We start from the raw sequence: 21,344 nt of genomic DNA on the forward strand, positions 1-21,344 counted from the left end.
TTGTGGGGTGGTTCCACTGTATTGGTGCTTTGGGGGTCTTGCTAATGCGACATAGCACCCACCAACATTCCACCAGAATTTGTGCTGCAAAATCCAAATATCACTCCTTCCCTTCTGAGTCCTGCCACTTTTTGGTCACACATGAGGCATTGCCGTACTCGGGAGAAATTGGGGCACAGATTTTGGGGTGCTTTTTCTCCTTCATACCTTCTGAAAATGAAAAATTTTGAGCCAGAACTGCATTTTTGTGTAAAAAATGTAATTTTGCATTTGCACAGCCCAGTTGTATCAAAATTGGTGAAACCCCTGGGGGTTTGAAATGTACACTATACCCCTAGATGAATTCCCTGAGGGGTGTAGTTTGCAAAATGGGGTCACTTGTGGGGGGGTTCCACTGTATTGGTGCTTGGGGGGTCTTGCTAATGCGACATAGCACCCACCAAAATTCCACCAGAATCTGAGCTGCAAAATCCAAAAATCACTCCTTCCCTTCTGAGTCCTGCCATGCACCCAAATGGTATTTTTTGGTCACATGTGAGGCATTGCCGTACTCGGGAGAAATTGGGGCACAGATTTTGGGGTGCTTTTTCTCCTTCATACCTTCTGAAAATGAAAAATTTTGAGCCAGAACTGCATTTTTGTGTAAAAAAATGTAATTTTTCATTTTTACTGCCCAGTTGTATCAAAATTGGTGAAACCCCTGGGGGTTTGAAATGTACACTATACCCCTAGATGAATTCCCTGAGGGGTGTAGTTTGCAAAATGGGGTCACTTGTGGGGGGGTTCCACTGTATTGGTGCTTGGGGGGTCTTGGTAATGCGACATAGCACCCACCAAAATTCCACCAGAATCTGAGCTGCAAAATCCAAAAATCACTCCTTCCCTTCTGAGTCCTGCCATGCACCCAAATGGTATTTTTTGGTCACATGTGAGGCATTGCCGTACTCGGGAGAAATTGGGGCACAGATTTTGGGGTGCTTTGTCTCCTTCATTCCTTGTGAAAATGAAAAATTTTGAGCCAGAACTGCATTTTTGTGTAAAAAATGTAATTTTGCATTTGCACAGCCCAGTTGTATCAAAATTGGTGAAACCCCTGGGGGTTTGAAATGTACACTATACCCCTAGATGAATTCCCTGAGGGGTGTAGTTTGCAAAATGGGGTCACTTGTGGGGGGGTTCCACTGTATTGGTGCTTGGGGGGTCTTGGTAATGCGACATAGCACCCACCAAAATTCCACCAGAATCTGAGCTGCAAAATCCAAAAATCACTCCTTCCCTTCTGAGTCCTGCCATGCACCCAAATGGTATTTTTTGGTCACATGTGAGGCATTGCCGTACTCGGGAGAAATTGGGGCACAGATTTTGGGGTGCTTTGTCTCCTTCATTCCTTGTGAAAATGAAAAATTTTGAGCCAGAACTGCATTTTTGTGTAAAAAAATGTAATTTTTCATTTTCACTGCCCAGTTGTATCAAAATTGGTGAAACCCCTGGGGGTTTGAAATGTACACTATACCCCTAGATGAATTCCCTGAGGGGTGTAGTTTGCAAAATGGGGTCACTTGTGGGGGGGTTCCACTGTATTGGTGCTTGGGGGGTCTTGCTAATGCAACATAGCACCCACCAACATTCCACCAGAATCTGAGCTGCAAAATCCAAAAATCACTCCTTCCTTTCTGAGTCCTGCCATGCACCCAAATGGTATTTTTTGGTCACATGTGAGGCATTGCCGTACTCGGGAGAAATTGGGGCACAGATTTTGGGGTGCTTTTTCTCCTTCATACCTTCTGAAAATGAAAATTTTTGAGCCAGAACTGCATTTTTGTGTAAAAAAATGTAATTTTTCATTTTCACTGCCCAGTTGTATCAAAATTGGTGAAACCCCTGGGGGTTTGAAATGTACACTATACCCCTAGATGAATTCCCTGAGGGGTGTAGTTTGCAAAATGGGGTCACTTGTGGGGGGGTTCCACTGTATTGGTGCTTGGGGGGTCTTGCTAATGCAACATAGCACCCACCAACATTCCACCAGAATCTGAGCTGCAAAATCCAAAAATCACTCCTTCCTTTCTGAGTCCTGCCATGCACCCAAATGGTATTTTTTGGTCACATGTGAGGCATTGCCGTACTCGGGAGAAATTGGGGCACAGATTTTGGGGTGCTTTTTCTCCATCATACCTTCTGAAAATGAAAAATTTTGAGCCAGAACTGCATTTTTGTGTAAAAAATTAAATTTTTCATTTTCACTGCCCAGTTGTACCACAATTGGTGAAACCCCTGGGGGTTTGAAATGTACACTATACCCCTAGATGAATTCCCTGAGGGGTGTAGTTTGCAAAATGGGGTCACTTGTGGGGGGGTTCCTAAATTTTAGCATCTTATGGTGCCTAGAAACCTACATGGTGCCTAAAAAATAATCTCATAAAAAGGAGGCTCCAAAATCAAGTAGGTGCTCCTTCTATTATGAAGCCTGTGGTTTGGTCAACGTGCACACTAGGGCCACATATAGGATATTTATGAAAACAAAAGAATTGGGGGAATCAATTTTTAGTCACATTTCTCTAGTAAAATGTACTGTGTTCCTTAGAAAAATGTATTAAAATTGCAAATCTGCAAAAAAAATGAAATTTTGAAATTTCACCTACACTTTGTTTTAATTCCTGTGAAACACCTAAAGGGTTAACAAACTTCCAAAATGCTGTTTTGAATACTGTGAGGGTGCAGTTTTTGAAATGGTATCATTTATGGGGGTGTCTCACATACAAGTCCCTCAAAGTCACATCAGAACTGAACTGGTCCCTAAAAAAATCAGTGTTTGAAATTTTCTTGAAAATTTGAGAATTTGCTATTCATATTGTAAGCCTCCTAGTGTCCAAAAAAATTAAAAGGAAGTTGAAATAATGATGGAAACATAAAGTAGACATATGGTCTATGTTAGTTATTAACTATTTTGAGTGGTATGATTATTTGTCTCACAAGCAGAAAATTTAACATTTTGCAAATTGCTAAATTTTCCATTTTTTTACGACATTTTGGTATTTTTCACAAAAAAACACAGACTGTATCGACCCAAATTTACCACTAATTTGAAGTACAATGTGTCACGAAAAAACAATCTCAAAATCACTGGGATAAGTAAAAGCAAAAAAAAGTTATCCCCACTTAAGTGATACATGTCAGATTTGAAAAAAAGGGCTCTGTCAGGAACGCAAAAACTGGCTCTGTCAGGAAGGGGTTAAAACTCCAAAGTTTATGTTTTGTGGCAGCGTATCTCCACATGACAGTAATGTGAAGGATCCAGACCAGGTTTTGGAGCAGTAGCAGAAGCCAGGTGTGTAATAAGCAGCACCTGTGATTTCCTGATATAAGTGTTTCCAGGGCAGAGTGCAAATGCTCTTGATGGTGGATTAGCTGCCCAAGCAATAGACCGCGGTGTGGGCTATGGTAGGGACCACTGAGCATTTGTAAGAGACTGTTTATGCTGTGATTACCTGTATGCTGCTGTCTGTAACTACGCTTGCCTATGCAATTCGTCTGGTATGCTCTGACCTGCTTTATAAAATAAAGATCAAAGACTTCATTTGAATCCCTGTGTATGTGATCCTTGTCACAATATCAATAATTTATAATGACCGGTCAAAAAAAAGGGCTTCACGCCACATATACTGTAAGATAACACACATTCAATCAATTACACATATACAGATATGAAAACAATGTGGACTTTGCAGCAGCCGTGGTATAAGCAACCACGGAACAGCAACAGAATGGTATAAGTGCTCCTGTGCATCAATATATGAAATTTAGCAGCAGATGGGTCCTGTAATTCTCTGACACGTTTAGTTCCTGGCGGGAACTTTATCAAAGAGAGTTATTTCTAAAATAGTTGAATTTAATTCTTACTTGAAACTTCTTTTACTATGAGCAGTGGTTTTACCTGTAATTAGTGGGATGCGTGATGAGGTTTAGTGTATTTCAAATGCATACTGGTATGATAAATGCTCTTGATATGTGTTAAAAATTGTAAACTGGAAACCATGCTACAATATTTGTAGGCAAACCAGAATTCAGACTTAAAATTTGATAGTCATCATCCAGTTCCTCTAGACTGGGTATCCTATACTCTCGGGGGCGGGCGGGGGGGGGGGGGGGATAGACTGTGCGCTCCCATGGAAATGAGGCAGTGATGCGGCTGCCGGGGGTAGGAAGATGACATCACCGGATGTCAGCTGCCCGCCTTGTCCTTGCACAGGTCGCACGCAAAGCTAAGACACCTGAGAGTGTGTTAGTTTTGCATGCACGTTCCACATCATTCGATGGTCGGCGAGATTGCCGAGTCCAGGGGGGGGGGGGGGGTTGGTGTGGGGCACCGCTCACATGGCTCCAAGTGGGGGGGGGGGTTTGCTTCCATGCCGCCCTCCAGTGGCCAGCGCCCTAGGCAAATGCCTAGGCAAATGCCTATGGCTGCTTAGTGGTGGCGCCGGCCCTGTTTCTATCAGGTGGTTTGATATCATATTTAACACACTTTTTGGAAATCACAAGGAAATAAACGCAAAGGAGATCCTTTTTTTTTTGGGGGGGGGGGGGGGGGTTAGAATGGACTCCACACACATATATGTGTTCCACAGTGCGGTCCACGGGAGATGGACACACGTCCAGGTCATGGGTCTGCTTTCCAGCACTATCATGTGACTTGTTAGTCACATGATCCGCTGATGACATATTTCCACCATTATTAACTTCACAGTGCAGTCCATTGGAGATGGATGCAATTCTGTATTGCGCACCAGGCTTTTCAGTGCTATGTAGCCCTTTGTTGTGTAACACTTTGGTTCTATAACTTTACCATACATGATATACAATGTATATACATACTGTACTTATTGAGCTGTATGCACCACTGGTTTTACGTATGCCCAGATTACTTCTCACATTAGTACAAAAAGAGGGGGGTCAGGGGGAAGGAAAAGCAATCGTACAGGAAATCAAGTTTTTTCAATACATGACCCCTCAAACGTTGTGGTGTGTTTTAATTCACATATCAAGATGAGGGTGTGCTACCACGGGACATCAGTTTTTACTGAACACAGAAGACAGAAAGATATGTCGCTGTGCGGTGCACCAAGAAGAATTGGTATTTTAAAATGTAACCTTTATTATGATTGGTTAAAACATAGCGAAATAAAAGACACAAAACATGAAAATACACACGGACATTAGTTTTTAAAAAAAGGGTATTTGATTACCCTTACGACGTGGGACCCCTAACTCCTGGTATAAGTAATACAGTAATGGGTTCCTATAATCAGTCTAGTGGTGGATAAATTCCAACAATAATCTAATATGCGGCGGTATAGTGAGCTCGTAGAGTTTATGCACCAGTCACTTTAAATCTCTTTCACACGCAGGGTGTTTATACTGAAAGTACGTGTAAGGTAGCATACGGTTAGATTGGACAGGTAGAGAAATCAATTATCCCACTGTGGGCAATAGATGCACTGGGGAATACTGCTATTTGATTAACAGTAATTCTCCGTGCAGAACTGTTATGTACTGCCCGGCGTATCACTACTGCCGCTCACCGCCGTATGTCCCGGAGTACGGTGCGCCTATTAGGACGCGCCGTCTCGTAATACAGGACACGGGTGCAGCGGTCTCACACTGTCGACTGGCGGGGTGCACAAAACAACCAACGGGTTGCGAGCTACACCGGCATATCACTATCACCGCTCACCTCCGTATGTCCCGGAGCAAGGTGCGCCTGATGGTGACGCGCCGTCTCACTGGGTAGGACACGGGTGCAGCGGTCTCGTACTGTCAACTTGCAGGGTGCACAACACAGCCAACGGGCTGCGAGCTACACACGCCGATCGGTATTAGGTAAATTTAAACTAGACAGATCAAAATAGGTACATTTCAATGAGGGTAAGGGAGTAGGGGTAGCCCACGAAGTGTACGGTCGGCGTACGCTTCGCTAATGAGCTTCGTCTCACATTAGTTTTACTGATGGGAAGGCATTTCCTAGTCAAGGGGAGTATAAATATAGGTGCATTGGCACTCAGATGTATCTTGACAAAGGTCCAAACCAGGAGATAAATGTCAAACTTATACTGTCAGGTTGTGTGATTAAAATGACATGTTTGCTTCAAAGACCAGTGAGTGCACTCCATCTCATTTACATTAATTTTCATTACAACTGGACTAGGACCAGGGTCAGATCTGGGTAGCATCAACATTCAATGGCAAGAGAGCAAGCCAGAATATTATAATCATATATTCGGTGCCATAACCATGACTAACAAAGATATTTCAGTTTGAATGCCAATTATTTTTGGCATAGTCACTGTCAACAATCACAAACTTCACCCATTGATGCTCCAACCTTTTGATTCCATTAAGGAAAAAGGTGCTACCCTGCTGAGGCCTATAGTGCCACACTAATATTACTATTTAGCATTTAAAATAAAACATGTTTTTTGGCATAATCTTAGTGATTAGTCTATTCGATTAAATCCCTATCATACCAAGGGTTCAAGTCTATGGTGTGGGACACACTCCAAACCAGCCCAAGCCATCACACCAAGGGGGTTATTCTAGTCCATTCTTTCTGACAAAATCCTTCTTAGATGGACAAAACCATGGCCCTTATTCTGATCGGTGCGGCCCGATCAGAATATGCGGCCACGACCGTGCAGGCGAATCCCCGCCTACCATACGGATCGCCACCTGCCGTCCGTACGCGGATATGTGGCGATCCGCATGAAATTGGACGGGGATACGCCTCCTCCATGGTGGGAGCAGCCCCTGCATTCGATGGTCGCCGAACATCGAATGCAGGGCCGCACGCTCCACCAGGTCCCGCAACACAAGACCACACGGACACTTGTCCGTGTGAAATCTTGTATGGGGGGCGGGCAGCTGACATCCGGCGATGTCAGATGCCCGCCCCGTACCCACGCGTCACGGCCTCATTACCATGCATACGCCCCGCGTTTGCATGGGAACGCCCATGAAACGCGGGGCGTATGCATAGGGTAATGAGGATAAGTAGCCCCTCACGCCCCTCTACGCCCCCTGTGCGGCGTATAGAGAATCCTTGCGGCGAAATCGCCTGCACATGCGCAGAGTGACCTCTGCACATGCGCAGAAGAAAAACATCGGCGGCCCGTACGCAAGCGGGAATATCCGCATCGATCAGAATAAGGGCCCATGTGCACTGCGGGTGGGGCAGATGTAACTTGTGCAGAGAGAATTAGATTTGGGTGGGGTTTTTCTTCAAAGTGAGATCTATATTGAAGTGTAAAATCATGCAGTCAGTATTTTCCCTGCACAGAAACAAAATAACTCACCCAAATCTAATTCTCTCTGCACATGTTACATCTGCCCCCCTGCAGTGCACATGGTTTTGTCCATCTAAGAAGGATTTTGTCAGAAAGAATAAACTAGAATAAACCCCCAGGTGAGCAAGTGAAATGTCATAAAACATTATACCACTTTCACATCGATATTGCCGTTTCGGGCACGCGATCTCGGGAAAATTCATGAGCATATTGGTTTATTTCTACATTCTATCAGTCGACATCACCTTTGTCAGAAATACAACATACTAAGTGAATAACAGACTTTAAAAAAACATTGAATAAAGGGATCCATCACCTGAATCAATTGGCTTCATTACAGAACAAAAACACAGAAGGTAAAAGGAATAAATAAAAAAAAAAAAATACTCCATTGATGCTTAAAGCAATAATATATTATGTATGAAGTCACAAACATGTAATGTCATATGTATCATAGGATTACTAATTGTTAAGGGGAACAGGATGAGCAGCATTCTACACCTGAACCTATTCACTTTAAATATAGCAGAAGCCCACACAGGCTATTATTACCCAGCATATTCATTTACAAGACACCCACCATCTCAGCCTGGGGCTCTCTGGGCCAGCCACGGTCAATCTTCTTGATGTATATGTTTTAGTTTCAAGATGCAAGATACATTTTTTTTCCGCGGAAAGCGGGACAGTTGGGAGGCATGCTCAATGAGATATGCTTTTGAGATTGTTTAATAGACAGATACTATAAGTTCTGTTAACAATTGTTAGCATACCCTCCAACATGACCCGTTCCATTAGGTACAAAAGGCACGGTTTCTGGACTTAATTGATAATTGACAGTCTCCTGTGTTGAACTCGTTCAGTGATGAAAACGGTGTTCCAGCAAAGGAGAAGGCAATTCTAAATTAAGTAATAAGTCCAGAAGCAGAGCACTGTGTACCTAAAGGAATGGGTCATGTTGGAGGATATAATTCTATACATACAGATAGTGGTAGATGCTCAAATTAGTTCAGTAATACCATTCAGGTGCATGCAAGGGAGGGGTTAATACTGGTTAAGTAAGACAAGACTTTTTTTCCCCCCAGCACACTGAGTGGTATTAGTAACCAATCTTGAACACTACATGATAATAGAATTCAGAGCTATTGGTTACATATACCTGCGCAGGTGTATGCTATGCCCCCAAGCCACGTCAAGGCTTCTCTGTATATTGGGGGTTCCTAGCGCTATATCTAGGTGAAGGGTGGGGCACCCCAAAGACTGTCATAAGCCAGAAAGCCCAGTGCAGCACGCCAGTGAGATACTATAGTGTGTATAATTAGTGATAGGAAGCCGAAGCTATGTATAGAGAGAGATAAAATAAAAAAAATGAAATGTAATTAAAATAGAAGAGAGATAGTGTTAGTGAGGGAAAAGTGTTAATAGAATGTAAGGGCATGTCGCACTAAAGCCACCCAGCCCAACCAGTCCAGGGGCACCGCACCCCACACCACCGTTACCCTAAATTGGGTCTACGATTAACCAGCAAGGAGCCACATGATAATGGCTCCTTACTTGGTATATCTGAACTAAGAGCTACCTACCTTGGAGCAACCCCAGACTACTCCATGTGGCATATCAGGACCCACATCTCCTCCTAATATGGGCTCTCTTCTGCCTCTAACAACATACATACAGATAGTGGTAGATGCTCAATTAGTTCAGTAATACCATTCAGGTGCATGCAAGGGAGGGGTTAATACTGCTTAAGTAAAACAAGCACACTGAGTGGTATTAGTAACCAATCTTGAACCCTATTCAATGCAGCAGGGGCTCGCTGCCCCTGCTGGCGAATTTTAACCCCTGCGGCGAATGCCGCAAGGAGTCGGGGGACGGAGGCAGGCAGGGAGATGTAAGCCTCCCTGCCTGCCCCAGAATTTATGGCAGCAGAGACTGCCCCCTGGGAATGCTGGCATGGGGGGCAGGGAGCCGCTCTTCTGGTCCCGCACGTAACAAGCCGTGACCAGAGTGCAGTGAATATATGAATATTAATGAGCGACTCCTGGCTCCCTGCTGGCGAATGTGTAAAAAAAAAATGTTTAAAAAAAAAATGTTAAATATATTCATGTGCTACAAGCACATGAATAAAAATAGCATGCCCCTTCACAGGGGAAAAAAATCTGATTTTTTGACACCAAAAAAAACCCGCTTTATTTTAAAAGATCACCTTCGAGTTCACCTAAAAAAGATGACTAATGTAAAACAGAGAATCATGGCGAAAATCAATGGAGAAAGCAGTTCTCCAGTTAAGCATTGAATACACTCTCGGCGAATCCCAGTGAAAACCCCATTGAAATACACCAGCGAATTGCAGTGAGCATGAAACGGAGAACTGGCCAAAAGCGAACAGTGAACATTGAATAGGGTGAATCATATTGTCAGTGAAAAAAATTCACTACAAGGTGTGAAAACAGCCCGATTCACCGAAAAAATGGTGAATCGGGAGCATTAAATACTGGCCTATATATTAAATCTCATTTACATGCACCATGGAGCGCCCCTTGATCATATTGCCCCGTGTGTACGCACCGTAACAGAGGTTAATTAAAAATTAACCCACACATATAGAGATACATACATACACACATACATACATACATATACAATGAGAATGTGGCAGCAATCACAGTATTGAAGAATCAGATAGAAGACCAGTAATCACTTCACGTTTTAATTTCAATTTAATTTTCCACAGAAGTCACAATACTATACAAAAAACATGACTTAATACCTTCACCAATATTCGTGACCTGCAGTGCCCTGCCGGAATCCACACGAGCGCTATAAATAGATAGATAGATACAGATGGAGTAGCTCTCATCAATAGAATCGCCATCTGCTACCATTCAACAGAAGGTGGTGCGCAAGCATGGACTGGACTGGATCCTCAGTGAATCTCAGTGCAGCCTGATGCGCCGAGCGCCGAGTCTAGGACACAGAGGGGAAGCTCCAATCAGTATAAGCACAGCACTCCCCTCCGTGTCCTAGATTTGGCACTCTCCTAAGTAGGCTGCGCTGTGACTGACAAACGATCCACTGGCTGGGGAGCACAGTGCAGTGTGGAGGGGACTCGCTGTCACTGGCCGTGTTGGAGTATGTGGGGGCCCTAATGCTTTTTTTTCTCAGGAAAATGTCTCAAAACAGAGGGATTAACTAGTCTTCAGTGGAATAATATAAGAAAAATAATGGCTGATTAGTAATGTTACATAAAATTGACACAATGCAGATAAGCGAAACGAGCGTCGGCATTCACTGCTGCACTGATAAATAGATTTTGTGTGCTGTTGCTAGTGAGTATAGTTGTGCATGAGATGGCATCTACAGAGTGGGTGCAGGCCAGCAAAAATCCTGTTACAGATAATAGGAGCATGTAATGAGTCTGGATGCAGATCTTGTGCAGAACGGATGGGTGTAGCTGTTAGTGATTGTTAGGTAAGCGAAGAGATATCTGATGTAGCCTTGTATATTAGTAGTAATACAGGAACTTACTGTATCTTGCAATTAAAAAGTTACAGACAGCCAATGTACATAAGGGACTGAACAGCAATAGTAAGGAAATTAAGTATAGACATTTCTATTGAGCAATATATGCAAACTCTGCATCATGCCTTTTAATGAATAATATAATCACTAAACAACTGTGAACTAATTAATTTGACAAAGCTTAGACTGTTAAAGCTGTTAATTAGTTATAAATTTTTATGCTGTCATTTAGGAATTAATTTCTGTACGTACGCACACGCCTACACAGTTGGTTATGTCAGAACAGTTGATCATTGTAAAGCTGGTGCCCAGGAAAGAAGAAAGATGCACACTGGAATGATAGTAAAGTCTTCCTCAGGTGTGTACTAATACGCAGGAGTGACACAATAACATGGAACATCAACTCCTAGGGTTCCCCTATGCAGGACCGGTGTAAGGTTTCTCAGCACCATAGTCAAAACCTCAACCTACTGACCAGGGCCGCTGAGAGGGGGGGGAGCAGATACTAATTACCAGGCTTGCTGGAGGGGCCCAGTGGGGACACTGGTCCGAACCCACACGTACCTCCAACCCGAGCAGCAGCAGCATACACGTACAGCATGTGCTGTGCTGACAGCAGGCTCAGCATGAGTGTCTCACTGACATCGTGAGAGCTCATGCTGAGCCCGTTCTCAGCACAGCACATGCTGAACTTGTGTGCTGCTGCTCAGGAGGAGGGGAGAAAATAACACTTCCCCCTCGACTTTAGACAGTTTTTTCACCCCCCCCGTAAACATTTTGGGGGAGTGGCAGAATTGCAATAGGTGGTCACACCTCCCGTGATTAGGCCATGCCCCCACAATTTTACTGGGACCCGGCATACCTCTCGCCGGCCCTGCTACTGTCCTCCCCAGGGTGTAACTCCCAGGCAATGGAGCAATGCAGCACCTGTGCGGTTCACAGCGGAATCCAAGTGTGTGACCACTGCTCTTCTACTGGAGCCCTGCACTGCACTCAGACTCGGTGTCGCCCCCCAGATAGGCGGGGCAGCATTTACCTGTTTGCTAAGTTGCGAATATATGCAGCCTAGCGAACAAGTCTGAATCAGGCCCCGTGTCACATTTGTGACTTCTATGCTTTTCAAACATCTGCTTGTGATATATGTTAGAGGTTGAACCATGCGATTTATAGGGTACCCGCACCCTATTACATTTAGCGTATTAAAGCAGGGGCGATAGGGGCGGTCGCCCCGGGGCCCCCACACATAGATGGCCCCCCCCATTCGCCCATGCCTCCCTCGTGCCACGGCCGCCTTACCCCTCCGCTTAGCAGGGACCCGCACATCTTCTCTGCGGTGCGGTCCAGGCTCCCCCCTTGCCTACAGCTGCTTTACAAATGGACTATCATAAAATGTCCGCCCCATACAGCAGACAGTTCTGTGAAACTGTCCGCTGTACGGGGGCGGACATTTTGTGATGGACCATTTACATAGCAGAAGCAAGAGGGGAGCCGGGACCGCACAGAGAAGATCTGCAGGTCCCTGCTGAGTGGAGGGGTAAGGCGGCACGAGGGGGGCATGGGCTTACTGGGGGAGGGCGCGCGCGGCATCATCGGCATGATGGGGGGGCGCGGCATCGTCGGCATGATCTGTGGGGGGCCCCCACAAATTTGTTGTCCAGGGCCCCCACAGACCTTAATCCGGCCCTGATTTAGGAGTTGTGCAATATTGTGACTTGTTACATAGAGCCTATGCCAGGTGACATACACAAGTACAGGGTAAAATCTGAAGTGTTTATAAAGCGGTGATACTATCTGTCACCTCATAATAGATACATTGTATACAGTCACTATAATTAAAGGGGGTGTGGTATGGGACTCCGACAGTCGGGATCCCGACAGTCATTATCCCGATGTCGGGATCCCGACTGGCCGGACCCAGACAGCATGGCGAGTGCAAAAAAGCCCCTTGCCGGCTCGCTGCGCTCACCACGCTGCGGGCTCGCTGCGCTCGTCACTCTGCGAAAGCGGTGGCTCGCTAAGCGAGCCACCTATTCTATTCTCCCTCTATGGGGGTCGTGGACCCCCACGAGGGAAAATAGCGGGTGGCCGTCGGGCACCCGGCTGTCGGCGTTTTGACAGTTGGGATCCCGACGTCGGGTAAATGACTGTCGGGATCCCGACTGTCGGGAACCCGTCCGGCACCCAATTAAAGGTGTTGGTTTATTTCATAAAAACAGTGAATACAATTGACACAGTGTAAAACAAATAGTAATTATAACAATATATGCATATTGTTTTTTTCTCTCTATACATTGCCTCTTCTGAGACACCCACATACACTATTATGGCCCTTATTCTGGTTCACTCGCAAAAGCAAATTCCTTCTCAAATGGACAAAACCATGTGCACTGCAGGTGGGGCAGATGTAACATTTAGATTTGGGTGGGGTGTTACTTCAAAGTGAGATCTATATTGCATACCCTCCAACATGACCCATTCCATTAGGTACAAAATGCTCTGTTTCTGGACTTCCCTGCCAGTGGCAGTTACATAGGTGGGGCTGCAGCACAGTCCAATATTCAAAAAGGAGAGCCACACCTAATGCCACTCTAAACATCACTGTCCTGGACTCACTGGCAGTTGATGTGACCCCCATCTTTGATTTTTAGACTGTGCTGGAGTCCAACCTCTGTAACTGCCACTGACAAGTCCAGGAACAGAGCATTTTGTACCTAATGGAATGGGTCACGTTGGAGGGTATGATATTGCAGTGTAAAAATTACGCAGTCAGTATTTACCCTGCACAGAAAAAAAATGACACCTAAATCTATTCTCTCTGCACATGTTACATCTGCCCCCCTGCAATGCACGAGGTTTTGTCCAATTGAGAAGGAAATTGCCTTTTGCGACTGAACCAGAATAAAGGCCTATATCAACCGATGATGTATACTCCACCTTCACATCAAGGGATACGGTCATTGGGTCTCCAGCAAGTTGTTAGATAGTCATTAGATCGACACCATTAGGTCAACATGCATTTAGGTCGACATGCAGGAGGGTCAACATGAGTCTAGGTCGACATGGGTTAGGTAGACAGGCTCATTAGGTCAACATGGGTTAAGTGGACAGTCAAAAGGTCGACATGCATTTTTTCACAGCTTCTTTGAGCCGACATGTGCCGACAGGCGGTATTTCATGCCCAAAAGAAAAAATATATTCTAGAGAGCGCACATGTGACACTAATACTTTCCAAAGTAGAAAAATGTATTACTATGTTTAACACACATAAAATAGACAATTGTGATACCCTCACAGATAAGTATCTTTATCCTTACAGGTTATCTTGCAACAGCAATTATCAACAGCTCACCACAATAACTCACGAGGAAAAATAATAGAGTAATTTTATTAAGCTGGAACTCCGTTTTTCTTAAAGGAACTGATGGAATTCAAGGATACTATTATGCACAAAATATCAATATATAAATACAAACATCAGAGATTCTTCCCACGTAACATTGGTGAGATATTGATGTATAACAATATTACTTAGAGCATAAGTTGTACTATTCTGCAACAAACAAATAAGCAACTATCCATTCACCTGCAATGTATAACAAACCGTTACAATATCAAAATAGGTTATAGCGTTTTACCAGAACTAGATTATCATTGCGCAATAATTGTTTATGTCTACAATAGTCTTGGGTTAACCCTATTATGACTGCAGTCACCTGTTCTTTAAGCGCTTATTTATAACAAATATTCTTTCTTTTATACAGGTAGGTCCCACGCTGCAAGGTCAACTCTCTGTGTATTTGTAATCCAAAGTCAAGAGAATACATAAGGTAAGTCTTGCGTAATAATGCTGCTGACTTTTAACTTGAACGTCAAATAATCTGATAATAGATGACAGAAGCTAGCAATCTTTTTGGAATATCCTGAGTAGAATGATATAAGCAATTCTCCCTTAGCAGTATAATTGCCACAAGTGTCTCTATAAGTGTCAGTCCACTTCTGTAATATACAGCTTTGGGGCTGATTCAGCAGCCACTACTCCCTTCCTCCTAACTTGTAGCTAAGGACGACTTGGGTATTGTGTGCAGTATTAACTACTAGAGTCTCTCCCCAAATGCCAGTGTAGGTACTGCTTATTGCTGCCTGGATGAGGTGAATGTTACACACAATGCTTTCTTTAGCCGGGAGAGGTGTTAGGCTGGCTATGAGGTTATTGCAGGGGCGTTACAGCTATCTGTGGGCCATCCTGTAGGCTGTCTCCGGCTGGACTATCTCTGGGCTGATCTGTGGGATATGCAGGAGGCTGTACTGTGCTGCCTTGGGGCTGGACAATCACTCACCACACCCTCTTCTTTATCGATCACAGCTTGGATCAGTCACCGCCTCTGTCACCGCTGCTCAAGGGGACCTCGGGAAATCACCGGAGCCCTTTTGGTAAGTATTCTCCTAATTACAGCAACGCATCACACACTTTCCAGCTGCGCAGCTCTGCTGCCTTAACTTTCTCTCCACAAATGCTACACAGTGGGCGGTATTCAATGAGCCTGATTCCCCAGGTTTTTATGGCGAATTTGTGCTGTTTGGCGAATTTCTGACAAAAACGATGAATCACCCTATTCAATGATCACATGGCGAATACATTTGAAGGTTTTTTTCGCCATGATTCACCGAGTAGCAATCGCTATCTTTTTATGGTGAAGTGGAATGTGAACTTTTAAAATAAAATTTTTTTTTTTTACACAGCAGCCAGCAGGGGACGCCGGAGCCGAGCCGCTCGTTACATATTCATATATTCACTGCACGATCATTACGATCATGTGTAGTGAATATACGCCCCCCTGCTGGCACCCCCGGGAGGGCAGCCTGTGCTGCCTGGCACCCGGGGAGCCCACCTAACCCCCCACAAAAGTCTGGGCTAGGCAGAGAGACTACCATCTCTCTGCCTGGCACCGTCCTCAGGCTCCCTGCGGCAATCGCCGCAGGAGCTCATATTCGCCAGTCAGGGGCTCGCTGCCCCTGACTCGTTGAATACCGGAGCCCGCCGGCTCCGGAACGTGGCGAATGTGCAGCGAATCCAAAAAAGGATTCGCTGCACCTCGCAGGTATTCACATTGAATACCGCCCAGTGTCTTTTCTGCTGCACTTCAGCTTTCCTCAATCCCTATCCACAACACACCTACCGCTCTTTCCCCTGAGCACCTCTATAGTCCCTGCTCTGGGGTTTCCTGATGAGCAGGGGCTCTGCCAACTGTCAGAGTATATTTTCCTTTCTGGAATATTCCTCACAGTTCTCCCCTTTAAAGCAGGGTATATGGTATAGTCCACCCTAATGGGCTAGGAGGACAAGTCCATTGTCAGTTCAGGAAAGGGGTAAACAGTGTTCAGTCCACAATATTCTATTAATAAGGGGTATTAACACATTAATACTTTTCCTAAATAATTAATTAACTACTAATATTACTTTTGATATCTGCTACAATTACTGTATCACAACCATATAACATTTTAGTTTATGTATAAACATTAACCCTTATTGGGGTGTTACACAATCACATTTAAATATATGCATATACATCCAAAGATGTTAATAAAAAAGCATAAAAAACTGTGGACATTTGTCAACACCTCTTTTTGGTTTTTAAGCTTACAAGTCCAATAAGCTTAACCACTGTATATGAACAGGATTTAGAATGTTGACTTTTTTTGTACTCCAATATATCCACAACGGGTGATATTAATTAGTTTGGGAAGTTTCCAAATCTATTTCTCCCAGGGCAAACTTGACAGTGGAGAGATAAGGCATTAGTGTCCAATCCCTATCTCAGGGAAGTAATGGATCCGCGCTTTAGATATTGAAGTTCAGTGACTCAGACCAATGTGGTTCACTCACTCTGCTGGGGGCGGACACTCAAACGGGTGCGTGCAGTCACCTTCTTATTTCCAGATGAATAAGGAGCCGGCAAATCACATGCGTGATTGGAGAATAAAATAGTGTGCCGAGTGTAGCGAGTGAAAAACCCCAATGTAGACCTTTTGACTGTCGACCATGTCGACCTAGTGACCCTGTCGACCTAACTCATGTCGACCTATACTCATGTTGGCATTTGTTGGGACCTGCATTTGGAGAGCTGGTTCCTGTAGTGCCACCAGGAGGATATAGGGGTAACTCCTGATAGGCTGGCTCTCAACTTAGATATATTGGTAAGTGCTGTTATCATGTAGCCTTACAGTAGACAATTATATGGCCCAGATTGGGTGCTGTTATCATGCAGTGTAGGACTTCCGGTATCAGAGAAGCCTTGACGAGGCCTGGAAGCTTATCATATCTTTTGCAAAATATATGTAACTAAGATCTCTGAATGAACCTCTATTATGTTGGTTTTTCAAATCTTATTACTAATGTCCTTTGGTGTGCTGGGGGTTAAATCCCCCTCCCTTGCAGCACCTGGGGGTATTACTAGTTTGATTGAGCAGCTTTCACCACTAGACTCCACTAGTGATGGAAGGTGACCTGGCGGCAGCTACCCGGCTTCCGACGGCACGGTCACGGTGTCCACCCTCCCGGCCGCACCGCCATGGCCCGGCACGACCGATACACAGCAGCGTGACTTCTACTGCGAGGACAGCGCCAGGGAAAGCTAATCGATCACAGACGGACCAAAATACCACCGCCGCCGCCGAAGACACCCGCGGCACAGAGCTGGCCCCCGGGAAGACGCTGGTGGCTCAGGGCTCAGGAGGGAGGACCTGGCGGCATGATCTCGAAGACGGCTGCGGACCCCCCCGGCGCCCGGCTAACCCACACATGAGAAGCGACCAGGCCGCAGGCCCCAGCTGCTGATCCCCAGCACCAGAGGCTGCAGAAGACCTTTTTATGCCTCTGGCGTCGACCCCCCCCACCCCACCAGGGAGGAGGTACGTCTGGTCCATTGGAACTCAAGCCAGGGAGGGCCCAACTCCAGCCCTAGGCCCCACTGACTCCATCAGGCCCCAGTGACTCTTTCTCCCCCTCCCCCCCCCCCCCCCTGCTGGCTCTCCACGCTGGTTCCCCTACAGGAAGCTGGCGCCGCAAATGGCTGCCTAGGATCTGTGCACTCAGCATATGTAACCCCCTGTGTACCCTGTGTTTCCCCTGTGTGAAAACTGTACTGTCCCTGCTATAACTGTGGTATCTTTGCTCATACTGTCACCACCCAGCTGCTGCAGCGACCAGTGGCGCCGCTGATGGCTGCCTAGGCGCTGTGCAGCCTGGCGGGTATATGTTCTGGGTGATACTGTAATGTCCCTGCTTATATTGTCACCTACCTGGCTGTGCAGTGCCTAGGCGCTGTGCAGCTTGGCGGGTATATGTTCTCTGTGTGATACTGTACTGTCCCTGCTTATATTGTCACCTACCTGGCTGCCGCAGCGACCAGTGGCGCCGCTGATGGCTGCCTAGGCGCTGTGCAGCCTGGCGGGTATATGTTCTCTGTGTGATACTGTACTGTCCCTGCTTATATTGTCACCTACCTGGCTGCCGCAGCGACCAGTGGCGCCGCTGATGGCTGCCTAGGCGCTGTGCAGCCTGGTGGGTATATGTTCTCTGTGTGACACTGTACTGTCCCTGCTTATATTGTCACCTACCTGGCTGCTGCAGCGACCAGTGGCGCCGCTGATGGCTGCCTAGGCGCTGTGCAGCTTGGCGGGTACATATTCTCTGTGTGATACTGTACTGTCCCTGCTATACAGCTGTGCTACTCGGTGAGCATGTGTTGCCAGCATGAAATGTGTCAATGTAACCTATGTAATGCCTCCCCCCCCCCTTCATCCCTGCTTGATGCTGCACTGTATATCCACAACAAATTCCGAGTGTGCGCAAGCACACCTGGCCAATAAAGTTGATTCTGATTCTGACTCATGTTGACCTAGACAAGGGCTGGGCAACACCGGCCCTCCAGATGTTGATAAACAACACATCCCAGGATGCTTTGCATTAGTTTTGCTATGTGGCCATGCTGAAACTGATGCAAGGCATGCTGGGATGTGTAGTTCATCAACATCTGGAGGGCCGGTGTTGTCCAGCCCTGACCTAGACACATGGCAACCTATTGGTGTCGACCTAATGACTGTCTACCAACTTGCAGGTGACCAACTGATCCACACCCCACATCAATGGGACTTGACTCTTATGAATTACATTAATGGGATTGGGTATAGTATAGCTCAAAGACAATAGGCTTGATTCAGACCTAAGCGCACTGCTGCGAATTTGCAGGCCGGCGAGTATTGATAGACTGCGCATGTGTATGGTCCGTAGCACGCATGCGCGAGGCCATCCTGAGATAAAATCCTGCTACTCTTTGATTACTGGTCGTACACAAGTTGATTGACAGGAAGTTTTTTGGGCTGGTAAACGGACAATCTCTGTATCAGGGAAATCTCAGGCATGCCCAGGCCTTTGAGGGGAAGTCATGTGACTTCAGCTCCGGCCCCGATCAGCCTGTTTCTATCGCAGCTGCTGAGTAAAGCTGTGTACACAACAGGGGCGGATTTAGGGATGACGGCGCCCCTAGGCACAACAATAACGCCACCCCCTGTCTAATTATATTTAATGATTACTTATAAGCCCTCATTTGATAATAGCCAATATAATGGATTTATTAAAAAAAGCCACTAACTGTGACGTTCTTTTATTATGTATACATATTACTAAGTAGGACAGTTTACAGGGGCAGTATCTGCATGTCCTATCATTTACGATGGAATACGGCACAGTACAGTGGATATTTTGCAGTTATTGGTACACTTTGGGCTGACAGTACCATCACAGGCATCCATGTGCCGCCCCTAGGCACGTGCCTCACGTGCCTAATGGGAAATTCGGCTCTGGTACACACACATATTGAATCGTTGCCCAAATCTATCCGTGTGTATGCACCTTTAGATTCAATGTTAGTTTAAATTTTCTATTAGATCTGGCATTAGATCTTTCCATAAGATCTGTACTTTTACATTCGATTCAATATCAATTTCACAGTGTAGTGTACGCATTCGATTTACTGGATTGTATTCAATATTTCCTTGCCTGCACAGTCTATTTTTCTTTTTGATATAGAGAAAACGGGAGCGCAAATTGAATGCCAGTCCAAAGTGTCCTAAAAAACATTCGATTTCGATTAGGTTCCGATTCGATTTTGCTTCTATAAGCAAAATCAAATCGAAAACATGGGAAAATTGAAGCGTGTGTACACTGCTTAAGTCCTGGGCTACGCACAGACTGCACACACTGGGAAATCAATTTGTGGGATATCAGGTCTAAACCCCAAAAGGTTGACACATTTTTCATGTTTTTTTTTTTTTGTGTCAATGACAACACCTGAGCAGGTGGATCCCCAACTACTGTACGAGGAAACCTTGCAGATCTCACTTTGCTCGCAATGCTTCTGGAAGATTACCGTTTCAGGAGGATAAAAAAGTCCAACACAAATTGTGAAAAACTCATTTCATCCTTTTCCTGTGACTGTTGACCTAGATATTGTCAGCCACCCAGATACCAATGGAATGACTGGTGACTTTCAAGTATCAGTATTTAAAATACCATTCTAATTGGGCATAATATGCATATATTGTTATGATAGACTGTTAGTATTACACTGTATAAATTGTATTCAATTTGTAAACAAAAGTCAACACATTTAATTATAGAGGTAAACTATACACAAAAGTTTCAATCACCTGTCCTAGTGCTAAAACCTATGACCTCTCATTATTACATGATGTATTCTTCAATCAATTTGTAATTGTGAGCACAAGGCGCCCGCAGATAGGTCTTGATTAACAATGGGCCTTATGGAGCTGCAGCTTTAGGCCAAACTGCAAATAGGGCCACATCATCTGCAGTGCCTCTCTGCTGCAGAAGACAGGATACAAATTTTTGCTTCTTCTGCAGACTCCTAAGCCCCGCCCCCTCCAGCCTTAACACAGCCCCTGTACCTGAGAAAAGAATGCTGACATCGGCATAGAGTTTTAACTGTGATGGCAGTGCAGTGGAAGGCTTTAATAGTCCTCCTCCTTTCTGCGCCGCATACTTGGCTTCTCCTTCTGCCTGAGTGACGTTGTTGCTTATCAGCCGCAACCCGCACATTAGAAGCCAGGCACACCACACAGATCTAGGGAAGAAACAGAAAATAAACTAAAATTCCCAGCAGCCCTTTCTGCAGTGACCTGTGGTTTACTTTCAGTTTTACCTCAGCCCACCCCCTGTCAGGCTCCCAAGTGTACAGTGTACAGCCAGCAGAATGAGCAGGGGAGAAGACCTCCAGCACCAGCCTTAGCCACCTTAAATGGTGAGTGTGACTCATCATGGCAGAGGCACTGTATGTGTAAGTGTGTGTATGTATGTATGTATGTATGTATGTATGTATGTGTGTGCGTGCGTAACCGCAAAATATATTTGACTGTATAAATGTGTGCATGTGTATGACATATGTGTGTTTAGATGTGCAGCCTACC

General features: G+C 45.3%; 2 long non-coding RNA genes across 2 annotated transcripts in view; one reads left to right on the plus strand and one right to left on the minus strand.

The window, feature by feature from the left end:
• Positions 1–11,198, plus strand: part of LOC146075672 (uncharacterized) — a 47,708-nt gene extending 36,510 nt beyond the window's left edge. Inside the window, exon 3 of the long non-coding RNA XR_014473610.1 lies at positions 11,089–11,198. This is a non-coding gene — a long non-coding RNA (uncharacterized LOC146075672). The remainder of the gene's footprint in view (positions 1–11,088) is intronic.
• Positions 1–20,990, minus strand: part of LOC146075671 (uncharacterized) — a 31,714-nt gene extending 10,724 nt beyond the window's left edge. Inside the window, exon 1 of the long non-coding RNA XR_014473609.1 lies at positions 20,826–20,990. This is a non-coding gene — a long non-coding RNA (uncharacterized LOC146075671). The remainder of the gene's footprint in view (positions 1–20,825) is intronic.
• Positions 20,991–21,344: the final 354 nt, after the last annotated feature.

Source organism: Crinia signifera, chromosome 4 (genome assembly GCF_055691185.1).
Source record: "Crinia signifera chromosome 4, ASM5569118v1, whole genome shotgun sequence".
Lineage (NCBI taxonomy): Eukaryota > Metazoa > Chordata > Amphibia > Anura > Myobatrachidae > Crinia > Crinia signifera.